General features: G+C 46.3%; 1 protein-coding gene across 2 annotated transcripts in view; it reads right to left on the bottom strand.

Annotated features, from left to right (window-relative positions):
* Window positions 1-18,622, bottom strand: part of DAAM1 (dishevelled associated activator of morphogenesis 1) — a 196,751-nt gene extending 178,129 nt beyond the window's left edge. For both annotated transcript variants that reach the window (XM_075926322.1, XM_075926324.1), the window contains exon 1: window positions 18,481-18,622. The gene's annotated coding sequence lies outside the window, so the exon portion shown is untranslated. The remainder of the gene's footprint in view (window positions 1-18,480) is intronic.
* Window positions 18,623-20,306: the final 1,684 nt, after the last annotated feature.

The raw sequence follows: 20,306 nt of genomic DNA, 5'->3' as shown, positions 1-20,306 counted from the left end.
CCAGAGGGGAAGGGACGTGGTGCTTTGTGGCTGCTGCCTGTTATTCAAGCTGGGGGTGGAGGCAGTGCCTAAAGCCTCCTCCCCCACCCCCCGGGCTCACAGTTTTGAAAGAGAAATGGCCCAGCATCCGCTTTTTGGCATGCGCGTGGGGAGAGGCAAGCAAGGAGCCTGTCTGGGGCTCCCTGCTCCATCTGCAGGCTGGATCCAGTGGCTTGGCAGGCCAGATCTGACCTGTGGGCCATATTTTGCCCAAGCCTATTCTTGAAGCAGCAGGTGGATGGAGAAGTGACCCACAGAGAATAAAGACACATAGCGAGGTCAGATTTCTTTGGTAAATCTACAACATCTTATCTACTGTTAAGTCAGTGCAACGGTGGTTCTTTGGTGTTTTACAATAGAGGCACGCACTACTATATGACCTAGCGGCCAACAAAATGAGCAATATCTCAAACCTAGCATTTGATCTACCACATACAAACAGTGGCGGCACATCAATACAGGAGACCTAAGCGATTACCTAGGGCGCCAAGAAAAACAGCCGCTGAGGGCTTTGGAGGCGAGGGCACCGATCACGTGTCTCACTGAGGGCGCCAGTTGCCAGCAGCATGCCTAGGGCCGCTCCTGTGTACAAAACATGCTGATGCTTGAGACACAATACTTCATTGAGCGTCACAGTGAAGTGTTTGCATTATACATGTTCACTCTATGTGAGACTAAGCCACATCCCTTTATAAATGAGCACCACACAGATTACCCAAAATGCAAGAGTGATCAGATGGTATTTATCAGTTCTTCATTTTAAATAGAGGTAGTTATAAGCCATCTTATATCCCTCCTTCATTTATCTGGGTAGATAAGAAAAAGATGCACGGGATTAATGCAATAGATAAGGTGATGATCTTTCAGGCTGTTTCTGTACCATCAGCCTCTAAGTTCATCAAATAAATGTCACCCTTAAAAAAAAAACAAAAAAAAAAACACACACCACATATGGGGTCCACTAGTTTTCCAGTTTACCTAGATTAAAAGCCATACAGTTTTACAATCCTACATCATGACCTAGCAATATTTATTTAGGGAAAAATACATGTCAGAAACTTCAGAAAGCAGTATAAAATACATCTTAATTTTAATTGTAAAAATTATCCCAGAACTAGATTCTGCTGGTGTAGATGGAGCACACATCTGGGGGGGGGGACTCTTACAGATAGCTTGTGTTTGGATTCCCCACCTGCACCCCAATCAAAGCTATTACACACAATAATCAGCACTGTACAAGCAAACCGTTCTATTAGCCGATATAAAAAACTGAATAGTTTTCACCCCACACTTTTTGGACCAAGATTTTCAGAAGTGACCAGCAATCTAACTCTACCTAAAAGTACCTCCATGGGTCCTTATTTTTCAGCACCTTCTGACGGGAAAAAAAGAGCTTCCTTTAAAAAGGTACTTCAAGATAGGCACCCACACACAAAAAATTGCTAGACAATTTTGAAAATCCTGGCCTTCCTGTTTGGCATTTTAGAATTATAGTCATGCACTAAAAAGTCTCTCAACTGGACGGCTGCATTAACCAAGTCCACCAAAATCATTTGGGAGACTCATTTTATATAGAGGGGCTTTGGTAAGCCCCTATGTCTGTGGTACTATAATTAGTTTTTGCACACATGTAACTACAGATATTTAATCCTAGATGTCAAGAAATTGAGCTAAAAAAAGAAACAAGCTTATGCATCTATGAAACCCGCATCACAGCTAAATGCTTTAAATGCTTCTATCTTTATCCAGGACACAGTCTACACCATCACCTATTTTAATCCCTCTATTAGTGGATGTTAACACTCCAGTTGGATAAAGACATTTGACAAAAATCTCATTTCGAGATCAGGACATACTTAATTGGTTTTTAACCAGACCTACACAAAGATGGGTTATTCTACAAATACAGTTGTTAATCTGCCCATTATACTCTGTAAGCTCCAAGAGAAGAAGAAAGAAGATGCTAGAAGGAATGTAATATTTCAGGAGCACATTTTGTGTTCTTAAAATGAGTAACAAGTTACCAGATAGCGAATTAGGAGCAAGAAATTCTGCATGAGCTCGTTTTAAACATGTGCGCGCACCGTCAAAAAGCAGATGGGCTAGAAAAGAAAACCCCTTCAGTCTCTGTTTCACTTTGAAACACACTACACCTCATGAACAGCTATTTCAGTTTCTTCAAACAATAGCTAATGAGAACTCTTTAAAGTTAAATATTCATGAGAATTCATTGTCCATCCTTTTCACTGCACATGGACTGTACAATGGAATATTGTGTATCTACTTGAGGAAATGTCAAACAGATGAGACCTGGAAAATATGGGTCCGCTTCCCCTCCTGTGAGCCTTTAGGTCAGGTTCGACAGGACTGGGTTCAAGACTAATGGGAAAAGAATCCCATTGATTCTGACAGGCTTTGTTTAGATCAGGGCCGTAAGTGCTCCCTGCCTTAGGACTCTGCAGTACTAAGAAGCTAAAGTCATCAGTGACCATAAACACAATGAGCAGTCCTGTGGCACCTTAGAGACTATCATAAGCTTTCGTGGGTAAAACCCAGACCAAGTGGGTTTTACCCACGAGAGCTCATGACACTATATATTTTTGTTAGTCTCTAAAGAAGGGTGGGAAATAATTTTTGAAGTGGGGGCCACTTCACAAATTTCTGAAGTGGCCCCAGGACACCGCGGAAGGATTGGGGGCAGGACATTTCCCATGCTCCCCCTCCCACAGACTCTGATTGGCCTGGGGGTGGGGAAGCGTATGAAGTCTTTGCCCCTCACCCTGCAGGTACCTAGAGAGAAGCTGTTCAGGACCTAGGGGTGTGGGAGCACACAAAGTCTCTTGCTCCCTGTCCCTGCCCTGCAAGGGGCACACAGCCCTAGAGTGAACTGCCAGCTGTTAAAAAAAGAGCTGGAGGTTTCCTCTGGTGCCGCACATCCCTGGTGGGGGAAAAGCGACTTTGTGCACTCCCCCATCCCCAGATCTCGATCAGCCTGGGGGTGGAGGGAGTGGCATGGTGGCCGCGAGCCAGATCAATCAGCTTGGTGGGCTAGATCCAGCCTGCATAGGCTCTCTGGCCCACCCCTGCTCTCAGGTGTCACAGGACTACTCCTTGTTTTTAAAGTTAGACAGACATGGCTACTCCTCAGTGACCATAAGGTGCTGCTATGGTACAGATGGAACATGCTGCTACAGTGCTAATATGCCACATATAGACTCCAGGGAGCTGGGGTTCTCTCTCCTGGGAGGCAAATGCTCCTAGTTTTTATATAAGTATTGTTATTATAAAAATGTATTCCACACAGACTGGCGAGTTTACTACCAGCTCCTCCAGCATCCACACCCCCCCACATACATTACTGTATAAGAATCTAAGAACATGAAAGCCATCCTCCTAACTGCCTATTATAAATTATACAATAGGAAATTACAGGGCTTAACAGCAGCAAAGATGCAGATATGCAGAAATGGGTTTTCTTTGATGATGACGACCTCCCTTTACTTGTGAAAGAGACTAGCATCATTGGGTATGTCTACATCAACACCGCACACATGCACAAAAACCACATCTCAGAGCTAGGGGTCACGTGACTTGGGCTTGTGGTTTACAAGCTGTAGTATAATGTTTGAGGTCAGTGACCCACCCCCCTTGCACAGTTCTCAGGGTTCAATGGGAAGCTAGCAGGGCCAGGTACAGCACATGGGGTTGTCAAACATTTTCTGTTGAAACCATTTGATAGGAAATTGGGGTGTCAATTGAGTTTACATGACTCAAAATCCAAAAATAAGTGTTTTCTGCTGAAGTTCTTTGATTTTGTGTGTTAAAGTCAAAATGTGAAAACTGAAATATTCTGATTCAGATGTGCCACCATGCTGCCTTATGGGAGTTGTAGTTAGATTGCTTGGTATTCCCATTCCCCTTTGTTCGTTGGAGTCCTGAGCTGTATGGCCAACACCATTATGCACCACCTTGCATCACCAAGATGGCAGACCATGCACAACACAATCCAATCTATGACCCAGACAGAATGGGGGCATAAGACAACTGACCCACAACTCCCTTAAGGCATTGCAGCAGCACTTCCAAATTAAACTGCTGTGGTTTTCAGTTGAAATTTTTCAGTTTTTCATTAAAAAAACTAAAAAAAAATCAATCAACATTTTCTTTAGAGAAAGAAAACCACCACCGTTTTCCAACCAGCTCTATACAGAATACTTCATGAGCATTGAGGTAGCATACATACCAACTTTGGCAAATCACTTAATATATTAGCTTCTAGTTAATGTAGTATTAGAGAAGAATCATAACAGAGAAAGTACAGGTTGAACCGCACTACACCAGCACCATGTATGGTTCACGTGATTTTAGTTAATTGGATGCCCAATTATCATGGGTGTGGCCAAGTTTCCTGCAGTCCCATAAAGTTTGTTTACAGCCCTGGCTCTCAGTGTTCTGTGCTGTTATTTAGACCTAATTTATCCCTACATGCCTTCCAAGACTCTAGTAAGCAGTGGAAGTGTCAGTATTACTGCTAAGTAATATTGATCTCCTGTGGTCCAGCAAATACTTTGGTTCAGCACTAGTCAGGACCCAAGGGTGCTGGACTAGAGAGGTTCAACCTGTACCATGATTTCCTAAATCCTCCCAGCATATGGAAGAGCCCTATGGAATTTAGTAGTGATTAAACTTGAGAGAATTCTACAGAAGCTCAAACTAGAGTTTAGAAAATGATCTCTTTTCTATAAGATTTTTCAGTCACTATAAAATTGTATAGCAGGGATAGAATTCCTATCCCTTTATTATTATTATTTATTATTAGAGAAGGGCTTTTTCCCCCTTCAAAAACAATCAAAACATTATTTTCTACAGGATTCTCACAGGGACGTGTGTTATTTTAAAAGACATCCCATTTCCTTCAATGAAATTATAGGTTTTATTAAATTCAAAGATTATATAATTTGATTCTCGGTATATAGCTTTTTTTGCCATTTTGAACAATTACAGTTTTGCTTCATTCGTGGATTAAGGAATGTTTACATATCTCTAATGGAAAAATAGCATTTAGACCAATGTAAACTTGAGAAAGCTATGAATATTAAAAATGGTTTCTAACTATGGAGTAAACAGACCACACACATTACGGTATTTAATGTGCTATAAAAATGTTCCTTTTTTGGTCATATACAATTAGTTGAGTTTTTGACAGTTTCATAGCCACAGTTATGTCAGGTGCAATTTGCCAGGCAATCTTCACAGAAAATAACTGGAGATCAAAAAATGTAATTTAATAACCAGAAGCTTCAACCTTCTACAAAATGTCTTGATATATTTCAAGACAAAGAAGAAGGCATATGGACTAATGCCTGCAATCGAGAACAGGTTTGGTTTTAAAACTAAGCACTTGCATACGTTGGTGTCTAGCACGCAAATCAGTTACGCAAGTTATTTTACCAGGATACACATTTGAAATACCACCTCTGTAAACAAGGCTGTTCTGGAGGCACTAGGGATTAGTATAGTCAAACAGTTCTTCATGTAATTTACCACTGCGCCCAGGAGCAGACTTGCAACTTCAGCATCTCTCCATCAGGATATTCATGTGAAACAGTCACTAGCAAGCCCCCAAATTCAGACCATTTTAACTCTAGAGTCTCAAGGTTAAGTAGTTGTATGAGCAACATGCACTCATCCTGTAACTCAATAATGCATTTAAAGTGCAGTAATGAGCCACAGACTGAAATGCTGTGGATCAGGCTCAAGATACAGCCACAGCGTTTAGCCGGATACCCCAATGCAAGGTAACATGGTAGCAAACTGTGCCTCTGTGTGCCATGCTACACAAGAGTATTTTGCCCACCTTTAGTCCTAGCACTTGTTACTTATTTTCAGATTAGGGATATAAAAGAAAACGTTTTTAAAAAGTAACCATGTACCCATTAAAAAAACAAAACGTAGTTATACAACTACAGAGCCCGCAGTGGAGCCAGCTCTCCAAGAGAAGGGGTGGGTGGTAGCCAGAGGCAGTGCCAGCTACCACTGGCCCCCCAGCTTATGCGCACCGGCCGGCTCCTGGGTGCCAGCCCCCCTCGCAGAAGCAGCTCTCACTACACACTGTGGGCTCTGATAGTGCAGACCTTACACACAGGACAGCAGCCTGCTCCCCGGGACGGGGCCAGCAGCTGTGACTCAGTGCACACGACAGAAGTGTTTAACCACAACTGATATGCTGATGCTTAACAATTAATCGTTAAACTCTTATATCCCTATTTCAGATTGACATGTTTTTGTTTTTTTTTAAGGCCAAAAGGAAGAGACAACTGAGACACTCTATTCTGGCCTTCCATAGATCACAAGACACAGACTTTCCCTGCATGAATTCCTGCTTAAAGCCCAATACCTACGCTCAACTTAGAGCACCAGTAGAAATGCATCCAAATCATGGCTGAAAAATGACCCTCCTCCACAGAAGCATGGCCAGGAGTCAAGTATTTGCATTCACAGGGCTTATATTAAGGTGGGCCTGAAAAGGAGTCTCAAATTTTCCAGGACACATTTGCCCCTCACATAAATCTGCACTCATCCCAGATCAGGTGATAACACTGTACCGACCAAAGAGCAAAAGCAGCAAACACAAAGGAATGTTAATATGAGGGGTCCTGGCGGTCATGGAATGGAAGTCTTTAAACTAAGAGATTTACAGCCACTTACGTACACACAAGCATCCTTGAGGGAAACAGCTGCACCTCCCCTGCTTATGGCAGAGATGTTTCATAGGGTCATGGAAGAGTTTACAGCTCCTTTAAGTCCCACCCTTTTACAGGCAGATAGGGAGGGTCAAACAAGACAAGCCTGTTCAGACAGCCTTCTAGCCAGACAAGTGGATTACTCCACAATCCCTGAGCGCATCACTAAACCCTTTTGGGTTCCTAATGTTTGCAAAGAAAGAAAGATGCTAGATAACAGCTACAGAACAGCAACAAGTTAGATGGCAGAGACACCATGGTGGAAGGTAACACCTTTGGGAGGTGCTAACACCAGACAGGATCAACGTTGCAAGTAGCCATCCATTCAAAATTCAGGACTACTTTGGCAGCTGTGCCTACAAAGCTACATGCCAGTGGGCCAAGCAGCTCAAAACCACCTTTCCACCTTGACTTCCCAGTCCGGAGGCTGACTGGGAGCCATGCTGGTCTCTTGCAGCCTAATGGGTACTCTAATTGATGCCAGTTTGTAATAGACAACCTAGGCACAATTTTTTCAGATCACCACCAATGCTCTGGGCTCCTGCTATCAGCAATTCCATCTTCCCTCCCCCTGCCCCCACCCGAGCTAGCTAAGCAATTTATATTTCCAGAAAAAATTGTCATTGATTTTCATTCTGACTCTCTCTTGCACTTCCATGGCAAGTTACGCCTCCATGTGAGGGCTAGTTCTCATCTTCCCATTACAGGTAGCTTTAATAAGAGGTAGGGCATGTAAGGAGTATAGGATATTGAGTGGTGTTCCCTGTAAGCAGTGTGCTTGTGCAGCCGCTCAGGAGAGATTCAAATGCCGCCCAGCTAATGAGCAGAGCCCACAGCTATGTTTGCTTCTACTGGTGGTGCACATTTGCACACACTTCAGCGCATATATTTATTCGACATATAGATGGAAAATATGAGATGAAACATTGGTAGTGAGAGCCGATGGCAGGAGCCCAGAACAAGCTATGGAGGGCATTAAAGCAGCTCTTGCCCTTTATAGCCTTCGGCACACTGTCCAAACATTGCATAATAATAAAGGCTGACTGCTGTTGCATGATGGGAAACTTTGAAAACCATCCTACCGCACAAGCAGTTCAGTGTGCCCTATATTCACCCGCCTTCTTCCTGCTGTGGTTTACTACCGACCTCTAGCCTCAGTCCAATCCGTTGCTACAGAGATGATTATGTTGTCACTGTCATATGTAAATAGCAGGTAAAACATAAGCAGAAGCAGGAAATGATCTCAGAAGAGCTTGTTTCTGGAAAGCAACATTTGCATGAAGAACAGGCAGGCACAGAAAATAACTAAGTATAGCAGAGAAGCAGGCTATGAGTATGTCTATCAAGGCTGGACCATGTCAGCTGGCTTGGGCTCTCAGGGCTTAGTTTAAAGAGCTGTTCAATTGAGGTACAGATGCTTGGGCTTAGATCCTGGGCTCTCAGATCCCATAAGGTGGAAGGAGGGTCCCAGAACTTGGGCTCTTGAGCCTGAACATCTACAGCACAATTAAGGGGGCCCCATAGCCAGGGATTTTGTGAACCATCAAGTAGCTAGATGCGCACAGTTAAATACTGTATTGCCTTCTACATTCCTTTTGATAAGCAAGACACGATGCCACTTGCCTGACAAGGCAAATTACTCTTAAATAATTTGTAAGGCTTTGTTTGTGCACTGGAGCTCAGTTTCCCCTGGAGTGGAATTTTCCCAGTAGGATGCCTTTTAAGAGCTGTTGGTGGTAGAAGTGTGCTGAGAAATACTTCAAGGAGGAAGATGCCATTTCTTCCAAAAGGACAGCGAGAAGAGCCTGTAATGAATGGTGTTAGCCTCGCTAGGAGAGCACCCATTCCCAGCAAAAAGGGGAACTACTGTGGCTTGTAAAAAACTCTGAGTAGGGGGCAGAGGAAGGGTTCAGAAAAGAGCTACAAAAAATGAACTGAGATCTAGGAAACCTGCCATATAGGGAGCCTTGAGCTGTTCCATCCATCTAGTTTATCAAGAAGCTTAAGAGGTAACTTGACCACTGTCTGTAAGTGGGGAGGCCTCTCCAACAAGAGAGGCCTCCTTGATTACACACATACAAAGGCATAACAAGACCTACAGGCTAGCAACCAAAAGCAGATTAATCTCTAGCTCCAATTTAACATTTAATCAGTGGAAGAGCTTATCGGGGGATGTGGTGGGTTTGCCATCACTGCAACTCTTCCTATCAAGACAGGGTGCCTTTGTGAATGAAGCACTCTAGCTCCACCAAGATATGAGCTTGATGCAAGGACTACTGGGAGGAACCGCTTGGCCTGTTTTATACAGGAGGTCAGGCTAATTGATCACGATGATCCCTTCTGGCCTTCAAGTCTGTTTCAGTTTCAGTATCCTAAAATCTTCCGCTGGTTGGTGTTTAAGAGAGACTCTTGCATTTCCAAGCACTGTCCTTCTGTTCAGCACCTGGCTGCATTAACTGCCTTGGACTGTAAGGGGGTGTGCTCATTAGTCTAGGCTGCCCATCACTGACTAAAGAACATAATGCAAGCTTTTCTGTGTTGCCACGAGGGCTAGAAGTTTCATTTTTAAAGGAAAGCTGAAATTCTCACAATCACAAGACTCCAGACCCTGGAACTGAAAAAAAAAAAAAATACTAGACAACAAAATAATAAGTAGGCATCACTTAAAGTCTCTCCCTGGACGAAAATCCTTAGGGAAGGGCAAAAGGGAAAACGTAGCTGTTACCTACTGTCCACCCAACTCCTCCCCATCAGCCTTCTAGTCCCATTTAGTCTCCTGGCTGGCTGGCTCTCCTCTGTCTTCCACATGCATCTTCAGTGACTTTGATTCCATGCTAATGAGTTTTGACCTACCTGATCCTTAGCTGCAGTCTCTCACCCTCAGTTCTTCATTCAACTTTCCCACTTTAACAGAACTGTTCACTCAACTTGGTTATCCTCAGTTATGGTTCTCTTTCTTCCAGCATTTCCCCTTCACTGGTCTCTATCTGAATCACCTGTCACCCCCACATCACACAGATGGTCTATCGAGGCCATTCTGGGACTTCCAGTCTACCCGCATTGAGGACTTGTCACTTGCCGTCAGCCCTCTCCTTCCATACTTCTGCCAGTCTGCTTGTTGACACTACCACATGCTTCACTCCTCCACTTCATTCTTGTGCCCCTCTTCCATGACAAGGTCCTGCCCAACCCTGTCATGGTTCACCCTCAAAATCCACTTTCTCCACTCCTGTTCATGCTCCACCAACCACCTCTAACAGAAATGCTGGGACCAGGCTAACTTCCTTCACCACCCGTTCATTCTCTCCAACCCCGTCGCCCTCCTGCTGCCATTTCCCTTGCGACATCGCTCTGCCTCTCTAATTTAATTGCACCCCAGATGCCTGTTCACCAGCTACAAGCTGCAGCTCATTCCTCAACAGTCTCTCCTCAGCTTTCTCCACCGCTCTCTCCAATTCCGTTCTCAATTTCTTCAAAGTGAAAACTGACAGGATTCAACCTGACCTTCCTCTGCCCCTCAGTGTGCCTTCCCTTCCCTCCTCCCTCACAGATACAGGGGTTCTGTCCATCACATCAATTACAAGCTGCTAGGTCAGGCAGGGCCCTGAAAGTGAAGACCATCAGCTCATTGACTTGTCAACCTGTCGGCTCCTGACGTCAATCATCGCACCCGCTTGTTACACTTCTAAACGCACACCTTTCTTCGACTGTCCCTTGTCCTGGAGCAGAGCTCCTCCATAAACACCCCCGAAGACCACTTCCTCCTCCTTCAAAAACCCTCCTCCTCTCTCCTTTGCTATGACAGCGTACAACAAAAGATGAGACAACTGTTAGTCTGCGGGTACAGAGGACTGCCTACCATGCTCATTGTTTCCTTGCACTTCCCTGCCATCCTGTCTTCCTCCATCTGCTGTCTCTGTTTTGTATTTCAATTCTGAGCTCTTTGAAGGTAGGGAACAGACTGTTTTGTTCTCTTTGTACAGTGCTCACAGAAGGGGGAGGGGGGTCTCTTCTAGATCAGTGATTTTTTAACCTGGGAATGTGGGGGGTCCACAAGCAGGGTTAGTGTTAGACTCTCTGGGGCCCAGGGCAGAAAGCTCAAGCCTCTCTGCATGGGACTGAATAAAGGCCAGGGTCCTGAGCCCTGCTACCTAGGCTGAAGGTGCAGAAACCTGAACTAAGCTTCACAGCACACCCTGTGGCATGAGGCCTGGTCAGGTGCCCTACTTCCTACCCCTACATGCTGCCCACCCTGGCTTTTATATGCAGAATACTAGTTGTGACACAGGTGGGCTGTGGAGTTATGGCATGTCAGGGGGGCCTCAGAAAAAAGAGTTGACAACCCTTGTTCTAGGCTCGGTCTGGGGCTCAGATATTTGTGTGGGAAATACAGATCCCACCACCAGTCCTCAGTGAAGGTGAGCAACCTCCAGCCCGCTTTGCCTCCCACCTCTTCCCAGTTTGGCTTTCCTTGTTAGCAAAGAGCATGCTCTGCAAATTGCAACCTCACATACCAAGGAGGGGTGGGAGAGCAAATCAAGCCCAACTGTTTTGTAATCTGCTCAGTAGGACTCCTTATTATGTTGGAATGTTGACGATAGAGCAACTGGAGGAGGAACTAATGAAATTGTTTAACATCAAGCCAATACACACTTAACTGCTTTACAAACATACTAATTAATCCTCACAATCCCCCCCAGGACTATTATCTAAATCAGTGTTCCCCAATTTTATTTGCCCACTGAACAAACCCTTTAAACTCAGAAGAAATTCAACGAACCCCTACAGCCAAATCTGTCAAGAAAAAAAACCCCAAAACAAAAGACAAACCAAAAAAACCCACCAGGAAGACTTGCGGGCTTTGGAAACGCAGAGTGGCAGCGGGGGAGAGGAAGTGTCTGAAATCCAGTGGGAAACTAGGGAAGGAGCCGGCACCTCTGTCTCTTTAAGGAGGGGAAAGTGAAGAGTTCTTGCGGAACCCTTACTTTCGCTTTGCGGAACCCTGGGGTTCCGCGGAGCACCAATTGGGAAACACTAATCTAAATTATACTTCGCCAAAAGGCCTAGAAGGGACTGACAGGGAAACCAAAGCAGCAAGTTTAAGTGTCTTGTCCAAAGTCGCAGAGGAATCAGTATCAGAACTGGAAACCTTGAGCATTCTTCTCTTTGTCTCCAGTCCCAGAATTAAGTCACACCTCTTTCTACAGCCTATCGCTTAGGGTGTGTCTACACTGCAGGGCTTAGCTCAATTTGCGTAGCTTATTTTGATTTCTGTCAATTGCATATCGTATTTCGAAATACCTTATTTCGAAATAGGGAGCGTCTACACAGCACTCATTTTGAATCCGAGCACTCTTCCTCCGACTTCCCTGATTCCTCATACAATGAAGGCTACAGGAGTCAGAGTAAGAAGTCCTCCAGCTTGACAATATTTTGACACTATTTCGAAATAACTGTGCCTACTGTGTAGACACAGACTAGTTATTTCAGAACAGTGCTAGTTATATTGAAATAGTGTTGCAGTGTAGATGTACCCTTATTGTTACAAAAGTGCAACCACATACACGTTATCTTTTAAAAAATGCAATAAGGGAATTACATGCCAGATTTTTAGTATTACAAGAGGACAGATTTTTTTTTTAAAGTTGCAATTTAAAAAAAATCTGCAGTACATTTTTAACACTATACTTAACTCTGATTAAGTCACATTCAATTACAGAAGAGGAAACATGCCCTACTTAACATGGCACTAAGAGTTGATTCATGATCAGCTGCAACTTTTGGAAACATTTTCAGAGAGATAGCTGAGTTTGTCTGTAACTCAAAATTGTTAAAAATATAAATAGTCCTGCAGCACCTTAAAGACTAACAAAAAATGTAGATGGTATCATGAGCTTTGTGCCCACAAAGGCTCATGATACCATCTATATTTTTTGTTAGGTGCTAAGGTACTGCAGGACAATTTGTTGTTTTTTTAAACTTTTGGAAAAGTTAGTTTAATTATGAAAGTCAAGCCAGAAACCGAAGTGTCCAACAAGATCCTTGTTTGTGAAAGAAGGCTGTAGAAAACTTGTCAAGCAGGCTTCAGAAATTGCCCAAGATGACAGCTGGGAGCCTTGACGTTAGCTGCTGGTAGCACATAAAAGAATTAAACCCACGAATACTTGAAGCGTTGCTGGAAAGCACATTCCAACATTTCAAGTCAGCCCAGAGCTCTCTTGAAAGATAGGAAGACTGACAATTTATATTTTAAACACTTAAGAAAAATAGGATGGGATAACCATGCTAACCATTTAAGTGTATATTTGAACACACGTTATGGAAGAAGCCTTAACATAATGGACTTAGTAAGTTAAAAGCATGGTAGACATGGGGAACTTATAGAAAGCCATATGCACATCAGCAGAAGGGGTTATAAGAGGGGTGGGCAATAATTTTCACAGGGTGCCACTTAATGAATTTTGGTACATGGTTATGGGCCAGCTCCTCCCCAGAAGGGGAGGGGCATCGGGCAGAGAAGATGGGATTTGGGGATTAGGCTCCCCCCAGAGCTTTGAGAGCCAGAGGCTTTGAATTAAACACACAGCAGAGGGCTCAGGGGTCCCGACTTTGCCACTATCATGTTGCCTGGCAGCTGCCTGGAATTACTGTGGCTATTTAAAGGGCTCACGGCTCTGACCCCTGCCAGGGTAGTACCACCGGGAGCCATTTTAATAGGATCCTGCAACCTGAGCCAGCCTGGAAATTTGGTGGCACAGGTAGCAGATATAAATAGAAAGCCACCAGATGCAGTCTGCAGGCTGGATCAAAGTGTTAGGCAGGCCAGATCCGGGCCCCAGGCCGCATCTTGCCCAGCCCTAGGTTATAAACAACCCCTCAAACTCAAACCATTTATTAAAAACCAGCTATGAATCATTAATTCTTTAAATCCAGAACCTCACAAAAAGGCAATCTGGACCAGCCCCCATAAAAAAAAAAAAAAAAAAACATAATAATGTGGAGTCTTTATTCACTTCAAAGGCTTCCAACTTTAGGGTAAAATAATGTTTCTACTAAGAAGCCTAACAAGAGTTGCAGGTTTGTCAGGGAACAGAAGTTTAACTGCGCACATTCTGCTCTGCCCTCCAACTCCCCCCCCCCCACTTTTATGACGTTCCATACCCCTCTTTCCACTATCAGGTTCATGCTATCTCCCCCCCCCCCCCCAAGCAGCTGACAGAGCATGTAAATGGCATGCAAGCCAGGAAGTGGTATGGGAGGAACCTAGACTGCAGGGGTTCTGCTCCTGACCAGCAGGTAAACAAAGACTTGCAAGAGGCAGAGTACTGAATATCATGGTACCTCCTGATTGTTTTCAGTAGGAGGATCTGGGAGGTGAATAGAAACAATGACAGCTCAGAAAGGAAACAAGCAAAGAGATAAACATAACCCAGTCAGACTTGCTGTCTCTTCCTCTGCCACCTTCCCATCTTCTAAGGGAGGGGCTGTCTAGAGCAGTGGGTTTTCAAACTTTTTTTTTTCCTCCTGACCCAGTTGAAGAAAATTATTGGTACCCTCGACCCAACACAATTTGACTAGAGTGTGGGCTCCACAGTGGGGCTAAGGAGGAGAGGACTTTGGAGGAGGAGGGTCAGGGGTGATGCAGAAGGGGCTTACCTTAAGCAGCTCCCAGTTAGAAGGGGTGCTAAGGCAGCCTTCCTGCCTCTCCTGGCACCACACAAGCAGCCAGCAGCAGCAGGTCCTAGTCAATGGGAGTATTTGGGGCAGGCACAGAGCCATGTTCACATTATCTTCCTCCCCCCCCCCCCCCCCCCCGACTCCCACCCCAACTAGGAGCCAGGCCTGCTGCTGGTCACTTCTGGGATGCAGCGCAGTCTGTGGAGCCAGATAGCTGCCTTAGCACCCCCGCTGGTCACCTGACCCCCCTGACCCAGTGCCTGACATTCCACAACCCAGTATTGGGTCACAGGCTGTAGTTTGAAAATCACTGATCTAGAGTGCCACAGAAGCGTTAGCAGTCAGTGAATTGAAAGAGGGCATCTTCCTGCTACAGTCCCTCATTCCCACTGGAAGCAAGAAGAAAACAAGCCTCAGATCAGTTTTAAAGTATCAAAGAATAAATGCTGTACTACCTTACCCCTACCCATCCTGTTTACTTCACTGGGGCCAGCACAGCGTCCAAGTTAGATACTAAAACTGGATGTATGCCTGGTTTGCAAAGGACCTCCTACAGTAACACAAGAGGAAGGGCTTGAGTCCATCCGCAAAAACCCAGGAGCTAAGTCCTGAGTGCTTTCAGCTGCCACTGAAGTCACACCTTAGAAGATCAAAGCCATAGTTAAATAATGAATAGAAAAGCTTAACATCGCTTGTACAATTTTGTCCCAGTAGAAGACAGCCAATTGCAAACAGAGCATACTCAGTGTAGGCACAATACCTACTCCTCTGAAATTGATTTAATCAAAACAAAAATATGGGAGATGGATGTTTGGCTTTAAAAAAAAAAAAAAAAAAAAGCAGACATAGTTCCTTCCTCTGATTGACAGGAAATTTGATCAGACTTTGGTAACAAATTGACATTGTGGGACTAATTTAATCCTCATGGAACTGACACATTCCATGCTTGCAGGAAGACAATTCACGTATCCCTTTAGCAGAGGCTCATTGTTATAAAGAAATGTAATTTGTAAGTTTCACTTGCAGAAAGTGGAAGGAGACATTTCTGGCTCAACAGTACAGTATGAAAAATCAGCATCTAGGGATATAGCATGCAGTATCAAAATGAATCTCTCAGGGATAAACTGGCAGAACAGGATAGCTCAGGCATCTGGATGGATCATGACTGGTTCAAGATTTGAGTTAGAAGATGTAACAACTATATATTTTTTTCTCCTCTTATGGGCAGTTAGGCCCAGTTATCATCATCTGGGTAATCCCCACCAACATCTACCCCTCTTTTTTCTCTTCTCTGTGTAGTATCTAGCCAAACAAGGAGATTGAGATTTGTTTGAACCAATGAATCTTTAACATCTCCAGAAAACTTCTGGCATTTTAACATCACTAGGAGATATTCTGAAGGCTCAAACTGACAAAGCACAGGAGTGGGAAGACACATTTCCTCTGGTACATTAAATTGTTAATATAATATTAGAGGGGAAGGGAGGAACAGAAGTTCCACTTTTTACCTTGTTATTTAAATTTGACAACATTCCCTATTATAAAAGCTGTAATATACAGTATTGGAAGACCAGTATTTTTGGGAAAAGGCTACAACTCTTACATGTTCATCTTTGGACACTGAGTATGAAACCTTTACTTCATTTGGATCTTATAAGCATTTTTCAGAGGTGTGGGGTATCCACGCATTTAGCATCTTTCAGAGACAAAACATAAAAAAGCCAACAAAGGTCAGGCCCTCATTATCAAATTAGTCACTGAAACATGGGAGCATCCAAACTGAATGGACACCATTGAAAACTGCAAGCTTGAGTGACTACGCCGGGTCACAGATCAAATCTGTGACAGATCCCTGCTCACCGGTCTTATGTTCAAACCACAGAACCATTCTCTGACACTGCAAAAGCAGCGAGGAGTCCTGTGGCACCTTATAGACTAACAGCTTATGCTCCAACACTTCAGTTAGTCTATAAGGTGCCACAGGACTCCTCGCCGCTTTTGCAGATTCAGACTAACAGCTCTGATATCTCTAACACTGGTGTGTTAAAACTGTTTGTAAACCCGAAGGGGGGGGGGGAGGAAGGACCCTCTTTTTGTTCTGTTTCTACAACAACTACAATAATGTGGTTATGCTCTATGACTGGGGCTTCTAGTTGTTATGGCAATACAAACAACAATAATTTTAGTATGTACTATAATCCACCACACACCAACATAGTGTGGAGTTAGACTGTAAAAATCCTCAAGAAAGGGACCTTTTCTTCTTCATTTTGTAGAGTGACATGTAGTCTTCCTTATACTTGTCCTCTAGTCTTCCTTATACTTGTCCTCATAACAATTACTCTGTTAGCAACAATATGCATCTCCAAGAAGGCCCCAACTACCAGCCAGACAACCAGAGACTTTGGAAAAGCACATGTGGAAAGCAAGTTTCTGAACTTGTGACTATACAAATCATATTTAAAAACCCACCACTCACACTCCTCTTGCCACACATCATCAGTGAGTGGATGCGATAGCAGGAGGATAGACAAACACCCTGGGGGATACTGTGCATGCTCCCCACATGTCTGCTCAGATGCCATTAGAGAAACAGAGCGCCATGGCATCCTCACTGCCCACAAAGGAGCAACCAAGGGGGAATAGTAAGAAGAAAGAGAATCAGCCAGGCAATTGGTTCTCAGCGCACTGATGGAGACTGCTGTGTACTCCCTCCACCCCACCTCATCTCAACTCATGACATGTCCAAGTGCAACAATGGCACACACTGTCCTTCTCCCCACTTTCCTAGCTCCTGTTCTCTCCTCTCCCAACTGTTCATTTTTACTCTCTGGTTCAGTGGCTTCTCTTCACCAGTTAGCAGAAGGCTGCCGGCTACAGGCAGGCGGGACACTGCTGGCTCCATAAGGGCCCCATCATAGATGCCCATGCAGTTGAGCCAAGGCCAGGACCTTTAAGTCCAAGGCTGCTTCACACACAGGCCAGAGCCTGTACAATGGGGAGGCACAGCCAAGTGCTCTGAGGTCCATTCCAGCCCACCCCTCACTTCCTCCCCACAGTGGGAAGTCTTCCCCTGGGTGAATGTGCAGAGCACTGGGCACACCCACGAGCCACACCCTCCCCAAAAGACAGAGCAGAGGAAATACTAGAGGCTCCAGAGGTAGGAGTCACCATAGCAACCTGACTCGTAGTGACCCCCCCCCCCCCACACACACACACCCCTTTGCTCTACCAGTCTCCCGCAGCAGCTCGCTGGGTTTTCCTACAGCTCCTCAGCCCAGAGCCCAGGTGCTTTTCCGCTCCCGGAGCAGAGGGCTCCGCGCCCCCCGGGTCACGGCTCATCTCCTGCCCCGACGAGCACCCAGGGGCGCGACCCCCTGGCCCGGGGAGCGGAAACCCAGCCGCAGTGTCAGTGTCACCCCCCCGGGGAAACCTCTGGCCTCTTCTCCGCCCAGCTGGCTCCCCGGGTGCAGCGGGCTGGGCCGTGCATTGCGGGGGGGGGGGGGGGTCCTAGCGAGAGGCAGCCACAGCCCCCCCCCGACCTCCGTCCGCGCGGAGGTCACACCCTGGGGCCCCAGGCGCCCCGCTGCCACCCAGCGCCCGAGCTCGGACCCCCGCCAGCTCCTGCCGCCCAGGTGCAGCCCGCCCGCCCCTCCACTGCCCCTTGGCCGGCCAGGCGCGGGCCGCTGCTCCGGGGGAGGAGGCAGCGCCCAAGCCGGAGCCGCGGGGAGCGTCTCTCGCCGCCGCCCCCCTTTGTTAGCCGGCCGGAGCAGCCCCCGCCGCTCGCCCAGCCCGGTCCCGGCACGCCCGGCTTGCAAGGGCTGAAGCTCGCCGGAGCCTCCTTTGCCCGGCGCCTGCTATCAGCCATTTTCCGCGCGGACCCGCCGCTGTCCCACCCGCAGCGGCCGGTCCGGCGCTTCCCCGGGCTCGGAGCGGGAGCCCGGCTCGGCTCGAAGCCCCACGCCCCGGGCTCGCCGAGCCCCGCCAGCCCCGGCGCTCCCCCGCCGCCGCCCGCTCTTACCTGCGGAGCCCGGGCATCCTCAGCAGCCAGCGGCGGCGCCCTGCCTGCACCAGCAGCTGCTCGGTCCCTGCCTCCCGGGCGCTCGCCAGCCCGCAGGTGACATCATCCCCGCTTGGCCTGATAGGATACCAGGTGGGCCGGAGTGCGCATGCGATGGGCGGGGCGCCCCAGCGCCCGCTGGGAGTTGTAGTGCGGCGCCGCCTTGCCTTGGCCAGGGCCGCGCTCCAGCGGAGACTACACTTCCCAAGCGCCCTCTCCCCCCCCCCATCCCCAGCCCCAGCTGGAATGCTTCCCCAGTGGGCACGCTGCGGAGAAGTGTGCCTGGCAGGGGGGCTGGGGCCGCTGCTGCAGTGGGGATGTCCCCTTTGTCATGCCGCAGCCCCTCCATAGGGTGGCCAGTTTTGGTTGGACGAATTCCTGGAGGTTTCGTCACATGCTCTAATCTCTAGTTAAAGATTTAATTCCTGGAGAGGCCAAGGGAAGCCTGGAAGGTTGGCAACTCATCCTCCGCCCCCCATCTGGCACAAATCTAGGGGAGAGTTTGCTGTGCACAGGGGGACATCACCCTATTGCTGTCCCCAGTCTTCCCCCTTCACATGCACCTAGCCAGCTGTGCCTTCTTGTTGCACAACAAATATCCCTGATTTTCCTCCAAATTACCGCTCCTTTTCTTCCACACACACTGCCCTCATTGACAGCATGCTGCTTCTGTTTGGCAGGGGCTGGAGAGGGCTACCCTGGAACCACTTGCTCTGTAGAGCGAGGATTTATACAAAAAAGTTCCCTGGCCAAGGCTTGGCAAACAATTGCGCCAGGGACAGATCAAAACGTGGTGAACACAGTTCACTGGGCTAATCAGCCACAATAACGGAGTCATTCACTAGAAATAACAGGGTGAAATCCACAGCCCCAGCAGTTTCTCATGCCAGAGACAGAGTTGTCAGCTGCTGTTGTAATAACTGCCTCCCTAATACCAGGCAACACTTCTTTGTTCAGTGCTCCTGCAGCTGGGCTTCTCTGTCTCCTCTAACTGCTAGAAACACCCCAGAAATTAGTATCACTTTTAACATGCATAATCCAGGAGACTAAAATTTTTCTCCTAAAAGCTGCATCACCCACTCCCCCAAAAAATCACCTGCACACAAATAACGTCAGACCCCTTTAACAAGCAATATTAAAACATTCTCAGAACAGCCATGTGCTTTTTGCATGGGAAACAGCCATGTGCTCTTTGCAGTCATGCTGGAAAGCCAGAATCTGCATTTAAAAATGTGTAGCCTCATTTCACAAATTGTATTCCTTATTGATGCATGTAGCGAATACACATTATATGTACAAATATTCAAAATATAATAAGTCATATGCACAAAGGCATAAACGTGCTAAGACCATTTTTAACCAGCACACAAGATATGGTACAACACCAGATTTATTATTTTTTATTTGTATTGCAGTAGTACCCAGAGTCCCTGTCGAAGGGCACAGCCTCATCTTGCTTGGCACCATTCTAATATGCAGTCAAAAGCCAATCACTGCACCAGAGGTCACAATTTAGGGCCCTGATCCTGCAAACACTTATGCATATATGTAACTTTATGCAGATGTGACGTGCCACTGCTTTTGGACCAGGGAGAGCTTAGGTTATGATTAAAGTGGATGGAACAATGGAAAGGAGGGGAAGGATGCATTAACAATAAAATCAGCCTAAAATCATACCTCAGGAGAACACAGTCCACCATCTCACCATGTTCAGTGGGGTAGCACTTTGTAGATGTCATGGCAAAAGTAGGTCTTAAGAAGGGATCTGAAGCAGGATTAGACAGCAA

Source organism: Pelodiscus sinensis, chromosome 4 (genome assembly GCF_049634645.1).
Source record: "Pelodiscus sinensis isolate JC-2024 chromosome 4, ASM4963464v1, whole genome shotgun sequence".
Lineage (NCBI taxonomy): Eukaryota > Metazoa > Chordata > Testudines > Trionychidae > Pelodiscus > Pelodiscus sinensis.
Note: the sequence above shows the minus strand (reverse complement) of the source record. Positions and strands in the feature narration are given on the sequence as shown.